Here is an 8,664-nt window from a genome sequence, read left to right on the forward strand (position 1 = left end):
TCAAGACTCATCCAGGCAACATTTCTCCAATCTTCTGATATTTGATTTTGGTGAGCCTGTGTTATGGCTGACAGACGTCAGACGATGTGGCCTTCTGCTGCTGTAACCAGTCTGCTTTAAGGTTTGGCATGTTGTCCCCATTAACCATAGAGATTGTGTGAAAAAAATCCTATAGGAGATCAGATGTATCTGAAATTCTCAAATCAGTATATCCTGCACCGACAACCATTAAGTGACAATGGGAGCCACTTAAATCCCCTTTCTTCCTCATTTTGATCCTTAGTTTTTAAATTCTGCAGGGTTTTCACGACTTTGTGACTAAATGCATCGAGCTACTGCCACGTGATTGATTGTTTAGTTATTTGCATTGAAGAACAGCTGAACAAGTACAGGGAGTGCAGAATTATTAGGCAAGTTGTATTTTTGAGGAATAATTTTATTATTGAACAACAACCATGTTCTCAATGAACCCAAAAAACTCATTAATATCAAAGCTGAATGTTTTTGGAAGTAGTTTTTAGTTTGTTTTTAGTTTGAGCTATTTTAGGGGGATATCTGTGTGTGCAGGTGACTATTACTGTGCATAATTATTAGGCAACTTAACAAAAAACAAATATATACCCATTTCAATTATTTATTTTTACCAGTGAAACCAATATAACATCTCCACATTCACAAATATACATTTCTGACATTCAAAAGCAAAACAAAAACAAATCAGCGACCAATATAGCCACCTTTCTTTGCAAGGACACTCAAAAGCCTGCCATCCATGGATTCTGTCAGTGTTTTGATCTGTTCACCATCAACATTGCGTGCAGCAGCAACCACAGCCTCCCAGACACTGTTCAGAGAGGTGTACTGTTTTCCCTCCTTGTAAATCTCACATTTGATGATGGACCACAGGTTCTCAATGGGGTTCAGATCAGGTGAACAAGGAGGCCATGTCATTAGTTTTTCTTCTTTTATACCCTTTCTTGCCAGCCACACTGTGGAGTACTTGGACACGTGTGATGGAGCATTGTCCTGCATGAAAATCATGTTTTTCTTGAAGGATGCAGACTTCTTCCTGTACCACTGCTTGAAGAAGGTGTCTTCCAGAAACTGGCAGTAGGACTGGGAGTTGAGCTTGACTCCATCCTCAACCCGAAAAGGCCCCACAAGCTCATCTTTGATGATACCAGCCCAAACCAGTACTCCACCTCCACCTTGCTGGCGTCTGAGTCGGACTGGAGCTCTCTGCCCTTTACCAATCCAGCCACGGGCCCATCCATCTGACTCTCTCCCCCACCGATGTAGGAGCGGTGCTGAGCAGGATCAATGTCCACAAGGCTGCAGGTCCTGATGGCATCCCCGGGCGTGTTCTCAGAGCGTGTTCTGGGGAGCTTGCAGGAGTGCTCACAGACATATTCAATCTGTCCTTGGCCCACGCTGTGGTACCGGCCTGCTTCAAATCCACCTCCATCGTCCCGATACCCAAAAACTCCAACCCATCTTGCCTCAATGACTACCGCCCAGTAGCACTCACCCCCATCATCACTAAGTGCTTAGAGCAGCTGGTCCTAGCACACTTCAAATCCTGTCTCCCCCCCACCCTGGACCCCCACCAATTCGCATACCGCCAGAACAGGAGCACAGAGGATGCAGTCTCCATCGCACTGCACTCTGTCCTCTCACACCTGGACAACAACAACACCTACGCCAGAATGCTGTTTATAGACTTCAGTTCAGCATTCAATACAATCCACCCCTCACAACTCATCAGGAAACTGACAGACCTGGGCATCAGTTCCCTCATGTGCAAATGGTTACTGGACTTCCTGACCAACCGCCCCCAACATGTCCAGCTGGATAACCGCTGCTCATCTACAATCACAGTGAACACCGGTGTACGACAAGGCTGTGTGATGAGCCCTTTCCTCTACTCCCTCTTCACCCACGACTGCAGACCTGCTGATGGTTCCAACACCATCATTAAGTTTGCAGATGACACCACGGTGATTGGCCTCATCAGTGACAACGATGAGGCCGCCTACAGGGAGGAGGTGGATCGTCTGGCTGAGTGGTGCGACAGAAACAACCTGCTGCTTAACACCGAGAAGACCAAGGAGCTCATCGTGGACTACAGGAGGAATGCTGACCCACATCCACCCATCCACATTAAGGGGACGGCTGTGGAGCGTGTGAGCAGCTTCAAGTTCCTGGGAGTCCACATCTCCGAGGATCTCACCTGGACGACCAACTGCTCCAAGCTGGTCAAGAAGGCTCACCAGCGCCTCTTCTTCTTGAGGACTCTGAGGAAGAACCACCTGTCCTCAGACATCCTGGTGAACTTCTATCGTTGCACCATCGAGAGCATCCTGACCAACTGTATAACAGTCTGGTACGGGAACTGCTCTGCCTCGGACCGGAAGGCGTTGCAGAGGGTCGTGAAAACTGCCCAGCGCATCGCCGGAGCACCACTTCCTGCCATAAAAGACATCTACAGGAAGCGGTGTCTGAAAAGGGCTGGGAAAATCATCAAAGACCCCAGTCACCCATCACATGGACTCTTCACCCTCCTGCCCTCTGGGAGGCGCCACAGGAACCTCCGGACTAAGACCACCAGGTACCGGAACAGCTTCTTCCCCACAGCTGTCAGACTCCTGAACTCTGCCTCCTGACATCTGACCCACATTAAACTCATGGACTGAACATACACACACACAATGGACAACTGTACCCTCAAACACAATAATAACATGGACTGAACCACCACTCACAACCACTAGCACTTTATATAGCCTCTGTAGAAACTATCTACACCCTCACTTATCTTAACTGCACTACTGTATAGCTCTGTGTAAATAATCATTCTGTACATTCGATAATCTTTAATCCTACAACTGTTTACAACTTGCATAGTTCCCATTTCTGTATAGCTGTATATCTCAGATTCTGTAAAGTTATTTATTTCATATTCTGTATAGTTTTTCATATTTATATCCTGTTCATAGCCTGTACATAGCTTGTACTCACTACAGCCTGTACATACTTATAGTTATAGAATATTCACAACATACTTCATACCGTGTACATTATAACATACCATAATAGACCCATTTCTGTAATATACTCACATATCTATATTATTGCTAATATATATTGTAATATATCTATATCACTAAAGCACTTCTGGATGGATGCAAACTGCATTTCGTTGCCCTGTACCTGTGCATGTGCAATGACAATAAAGTTGAATTCTATTCTATTCTATTCTATCTGGCCCATCAAGACTCACTCTCATTTCATCAGTCCATAAAACCTTAGAAAAATCAGTCTTGAGATATTTCTTGGCCCAGTCTTGACGTTTCAGCTTGTGTGTCTTGTTCAGTGGTGGTCGTCTTTCAGCCTTTCTTACCTTGGCCATGTCTCTGAGTATTGCACACCTTGTGTTTTTGGGCACTCCAGTGATGTTGCAGCTCTGAAATATGGCCAAACTGGTGGCAAGTGGCATCTTGGCAGCTGCACGCTTGACTTTTCTCAGTTCATGGGCAGTTATTTTGCGCCTTGGTTTTTCCACACGCTTCTTGCGACCCTGTTGACTATTTTGAATGAAACGCTTGATTGTTCGATGATCACGCTTCAGAAGCTTTGCAATTTTGAGACTGCTGCATCCCTCTGCAAGATATCTCACTATTTTTGACTTTTCTGAGCCTGTCAAGTCCTTCTTTTGACCCATTTTGCCAAAGGAAAGGAAGTTGCCTAATAATTATGCACACCTGATATAGGGTGTTGATGTCATTAGACCACACCCCTTCTCATTACAGAGATGCACATCACCTAATATGCTTAATTGGTAGTAGGCTTTCGAGCCTATACAGCTTGGAGTAAGACAACATGCATGAAGAGGATGATGTGGACAAAATACTCATTTGCCTAATAATTCTGCACTCCCTGTATACTTGACAAAAAGACCTGTGACTGTATTTTTTCTGTATGTTACAGAATTTGTAACAACACACATTTTATAGTTTAATAAGTTTATTTTAGTTAATTATAAGACATATAACATAAGACAGTTATATATGTTATATCTGTATTTATATCATATCAGAGTTTGTGGCTGCTGGTGGAATGAAGCTGAGCTCACATTGTATATTTATGAAGTGTATGAAGAAAGGAAGAAGGAAGTCAGCCTCTTTCCATATATTGATCTTTGTGTGTGTGTGTGTGTGTGTGTGTGTGTGTGTGTGTGTGTGTGTGTGTGTGTGTGTATGATGGGGTTGAGGGGCCTTCATTGTGTGTCAGGGGTACCTTGGGCTAATGGTTTTGGTTCTCGAGGGACAACAGGGTGGGGTGCTAAAGCTAAAACTGTTGTGTGTCCATTAGGACAAAGGAAATGGATGCTGCTGACCAATCACAGCATCAAGAACTAAGTGTTTTCACTCAGGTCATAAGACAATTTGACCTGATTACTCCGCGTGCAGAGTGATAAAAAATATGGACTTCGATGGGCTGAGTACAAGCTAGTGCAGTTTGCTGTCATTTGTTCTCAGTTTCGACTCAGTTTCGATTATGACTTCTGTCATAGCTTTGATATTAATAATAATATAAATAGGCCCAGAGTCCAAAACACTCACCAGAGTTCTACTTTCTATCTATTTCAATATTTCTAAATTTCAAGTGGCACTGGAACTGAAGTGGAACTGTTCCTCAGACTGGATCTGTTTTATATCAGGCCGACTATCTTAAACGACCAGTACATTTTCTATCAATAATCACACCGTTCCCTATCACTGTCAGGCATCAAGAGCAAAAACAGGAAAAAAGAGACTCACCTCGGATCAGTATGCTTCCCGATCCTCTCTGCGTGGAGACATGAGAAGAGGCGATAGGAGGGGCCTGTACGTGTGCTTGGTAAGAGCATAGGAATATGGGCGGGCTGGAGCTTCCCAGTTTAGACCAGCTGCTGGACGCCAACTCGGACTATTATGATGGTATCACAACTTTATAGTACCGGTATCAGAGTAAATATGTTGATTTTTCTTTGTTATAAGAGACACAGTCAGCTGTCCTGGGCTGACTAACTTATCACAGAATTGAATAGTCTTTATTAAAAGAAAACACGGTCAGCTAGTGAATTAGTACAGGGCATGGTTTTCTAATGCCAGCTAAATAATAATAACAAGCCATCTGTGCCTACAGGGTTACTAGAATTACCATTATAATTGATTACTTTCTTATGACTGGTTGAAACTGGTTTTCAGTCATTCCTGTTATTGCAGCAATCCTTACATATATAAAAAGAGACATCTTATTTGGTAAACAAGAAGTAATAGCTTACTAAATGTAGTAAGAAATATCATATGACATGTCCATTTTTCCAAGGGTGCAAAAGAAAAGAACATTACACTCTGCTAGACAGATGTACTGCATTGTAGAGAGTCAGTGGATGAGATATGAGAGATTTTCTGTGTCTGTCCTTGTGGCAGTGGGGCTGAATCAGTCTGTTAGAGAAGATCCTCAGAAGCTGCACCTTGCTGAGGCTTTTAAACTCCATCATTAAGCTGTGTTTATTGCTGTTGCCAGTACAAGAGAAGTGAGCCACTGCAGTTGTGTGCAGCAAATATAAACCTCACTTCCATGGGATTTTGCAAAGAACTTGACCCGAGTCCACATTTAAATGTTATTGGGTTTGAGGCCTTTACACTGAGGCAACAAGGAATCTGATGAGTTATGGTCTGAGCTGTAAACAATACAGAAACAGAGGTAATTTCTTAAAATAACAAAACATTTCTCCTTATAACAATAATACAATAATAATGAAATAAATAATACTTATATATGTATAACCAGTCCCACTGGAACCCCTGAAGCTTTTAACTCCTTCCGAGTGGTCATAGCTGTGTTGGTGGCCGTACCTCACCAATCTTTTTCTTACTCTTCTCACTCAGTATATGAGGATGGCCGGCTCTAGGCAGATTCAGACAAGTACCCCAGTGCTTCCATTTTTTAATGATGGATTTACCTGAACTCTGTGGGATGTCCAGTGAGTTGGAAATCTTTTGTAGCCATCTGTTTTCATTGATTCGTTCTCTGTGATGCTTGGGATGTTCTTTTGTCACCATGTTACAATTGTGGCAGGAATACTGATGAACCAGAGACTGGACCTCACATACACGTGTTTTCATACTAAAATCATTTGACAAACATCAACTGCACTCAGGTGATCTCTCATTACTAATATGACACTGCAGGAATCAGCTATCTGGACCTCTGTTGAATTGTTGTTGTTGTTGAATTACGTCGTTGACTTTAAAGGGGGGGTAATTTATGCAAAGTGTGCCTGGTTACACAAACTCAATGTTTAATGTGTTTATTTCAAATTAAAAGCTCTCAACCAATTTCATGGACAAAACCCTTTGTTTCTTAATCATATGCTTATACTGAAACATTTTTTCCTCCGTAGTGTAGAGGTTAACACATTCACCTTATATGCAAAACATCCCTGGTTTGAGATCGGGAGAAGACACAAACCCAATCTCAGAGGGTCACAAGCTTGTGTATTTTTAGTGGTGGTCTTGGTCAAATCAAATGTGTAGAACTAGCCACTGTGGCAGCCCCTTGGGAAAATAAAGAAGGAGCTAAAAGTACCATGTAGGAACTTGTTGTGGAGAACACAAACTCAAAAAACACAAAACAACAATGTGGCTCTGGCATTCACCATCTGACAACCGTTTATTAATTCACACATTATTCTAGGTGGGAGAGAGAGAAGGCAACCCCACAGGGAGAGAGCAGGAAAGACAGTGAGATGACACATCAAAGAAGCAAAGTAGAAAAATATGAGGAGTTTAACGAAGGGTCTAGTGAGGTTGGCACTAGAACATATGAACCAGACTGGCACAACAAATGTAAAGGTAAGGAATGTAAAAGCGTGCCTTGTATGTGTCTTGGTCACAAAGCAGCCCCCCAAGAGCCAGAGGCAGACAGAGAATCACGGAGATCCCCGTCATCTGCAGCCCCCAAAAGTACTGACGACCCGAGACTACACATCTCAATATGCCCACCCCAGCAGAACAGGGAGGGAGGCCCCAGGTGTGTTTTCTAACTACAAGTAAAAACTAAACAAAGCGTACTTTTTTTCCCACCACCACCAAGCGCCCGCTCTTGGGAGTGATCATCTGATTGTTGGGGGTTTTCTGTCTATTAGTACTCCACAGATTGAGCTCTCTGCTCAGTTCAGCTACAGTTCCCACAGCGCTCTACAACGTCAGCAACCCAGCTGGTTCTCCGTCCATTTGGTCAAACACTCCCGTGCTCTGCCCCAGCTCAACGATCCACCCGTGACCCATTCAGCCCTGCAAAAACTATTTATCTTCTATCTAACAAAATATTTATCTATCAATCCCTTATCAATCTAGCTTGCTTTGGCTCGTGTTATAGCAGCCTCAATACCAAAATGTAAGTACTCACCTCTTTTAAAACAAAAAGTACTAAATGCTTCACATTTTTAATAAAACTGCACATTAAAGATAAATGTACTGTATTTTAACATTCAGAGACATGTGGTCTTATAATGGGAAAAAGATTAAGGAAAAGTTAACCTACAAATTTTTTTTCAGCTGTGGGTTAAAATAAACTCATTCAGTCAACCTAATAGACGGAGGAAGGCTGTTCCAAAGTTTAACACTTTAATCTCAAAAAGCCAGGTCGCCTCTGTATTTAAAATAAAAGCTTGGAACAGTTAAGAGACCCTGATCAAATAATCAGACAATAGCTCTGTTCTACAGGCTGCACAGAGCCAGACCAGGTTGAGCTTTATATGTTATTAATAAACTAATACCATGGTTCTTAGCAGAGCATATGACAATGCCAGCTGATGTAATGACTGACCTCTTTACAGAAGCTGTAAGGGCTGAACAGAAGGATTGTGTAAGGAGTGGTAAGACAGGCTGTAATAGAAAGACAAGTTACAGCTGTGTATCATCCACATAGCAATGGAAGAAGGTAACTTTGAAGCTGTGAAGTAGATGACCCAGTGGTAACATGTAAAATGAAAACAGAATTAGTCCAAGGATTGAGCCCTGGAGGACTCCATGTACTTGTGGCACACATAAGGAGATATGAATTGCGAAATATCCATCAGATAAGTGTGATGCAAACCATTTGAGAGTTCTTCCGGTGATGCCAGCCCAGACAATACATGTAGTTAAAATGCCACAGGGGTCAAAAAGACCCCTTGGTAGTTCTCTAAGCAGACAAAAGTATTGGGCCAGTTTGTCCGCCATGGAAAACTAAACCTGTGCTGATGTTAATGTCAGAGCAGGTTTGGAACTTTAAACTATAAGTCTGGACTTAATTTAAGCTGCAGAAGTGTATCGGTAGAATTCAGCTGATGGGGCAGAGTAACCACAGTAATGGGCTTGGACCCCCAAGACTCATCCATAACAATGATGCTGAGACAGATGGAAATGAAACTATTCACAGCTGGCTTTCTGATCCATTTATGAAATCTTTCTAATATTTGATCTTCTAATAATAGCTCTCTAATGTACTCAAACTGTCACTTTGGATGCACTACATCACGTGTATGATCAATGTGATCAGTGTTTAAGCATAAATTAATAGCACTACACCTCTTACATGCATGCTAGCATGCGCTACCAAAAATAGTGCTTT

The 8,664-nt window shown here is 42.5% G+C and overlaps 1 protein-coding gene across 1 annotated transcript in view; it reads right to left on the reverse strand.

Moving 5' to 3' along the window:
- The window catches only part of arhgap28 (Rho GTPase activating protein 28), a 30,160-nt gene extending 25,311 nt beyond the window's left edge, over positions 1 to 4,849 (reverse strand). Inside the window, exon 1 of the mRNA XM_085286204.1 lies at positions 4,821 to 4,849. The gene's annotated coding sequence lies outside the window, so the exon portion shown is untranslated. The remainder of the gene's footprint in view (positions 1 to 4,820) is intronic.
- Positions 4,850 to 8,664: the final 3,815 nt, after the last annotated feature.

This window comes from Mchenga conophoros, linkage group LG9 (genome assembly GCF_057382185.1).
Source record: "Mchenga conophoros isolate Kocher_MC1m ecotype Shallow Benthic linkage group LG9, M_conophoros_male_GT1.1, whole genome shotgun sequence".
In the NCBI taxonomy this organism is placed as follows: domain Eukaryota; kingdom Metazoa; phylum Chordata; class Actinopteri; order Cichliformes; family Cichlidae; genus Mchenga; species Mchenga conophoros.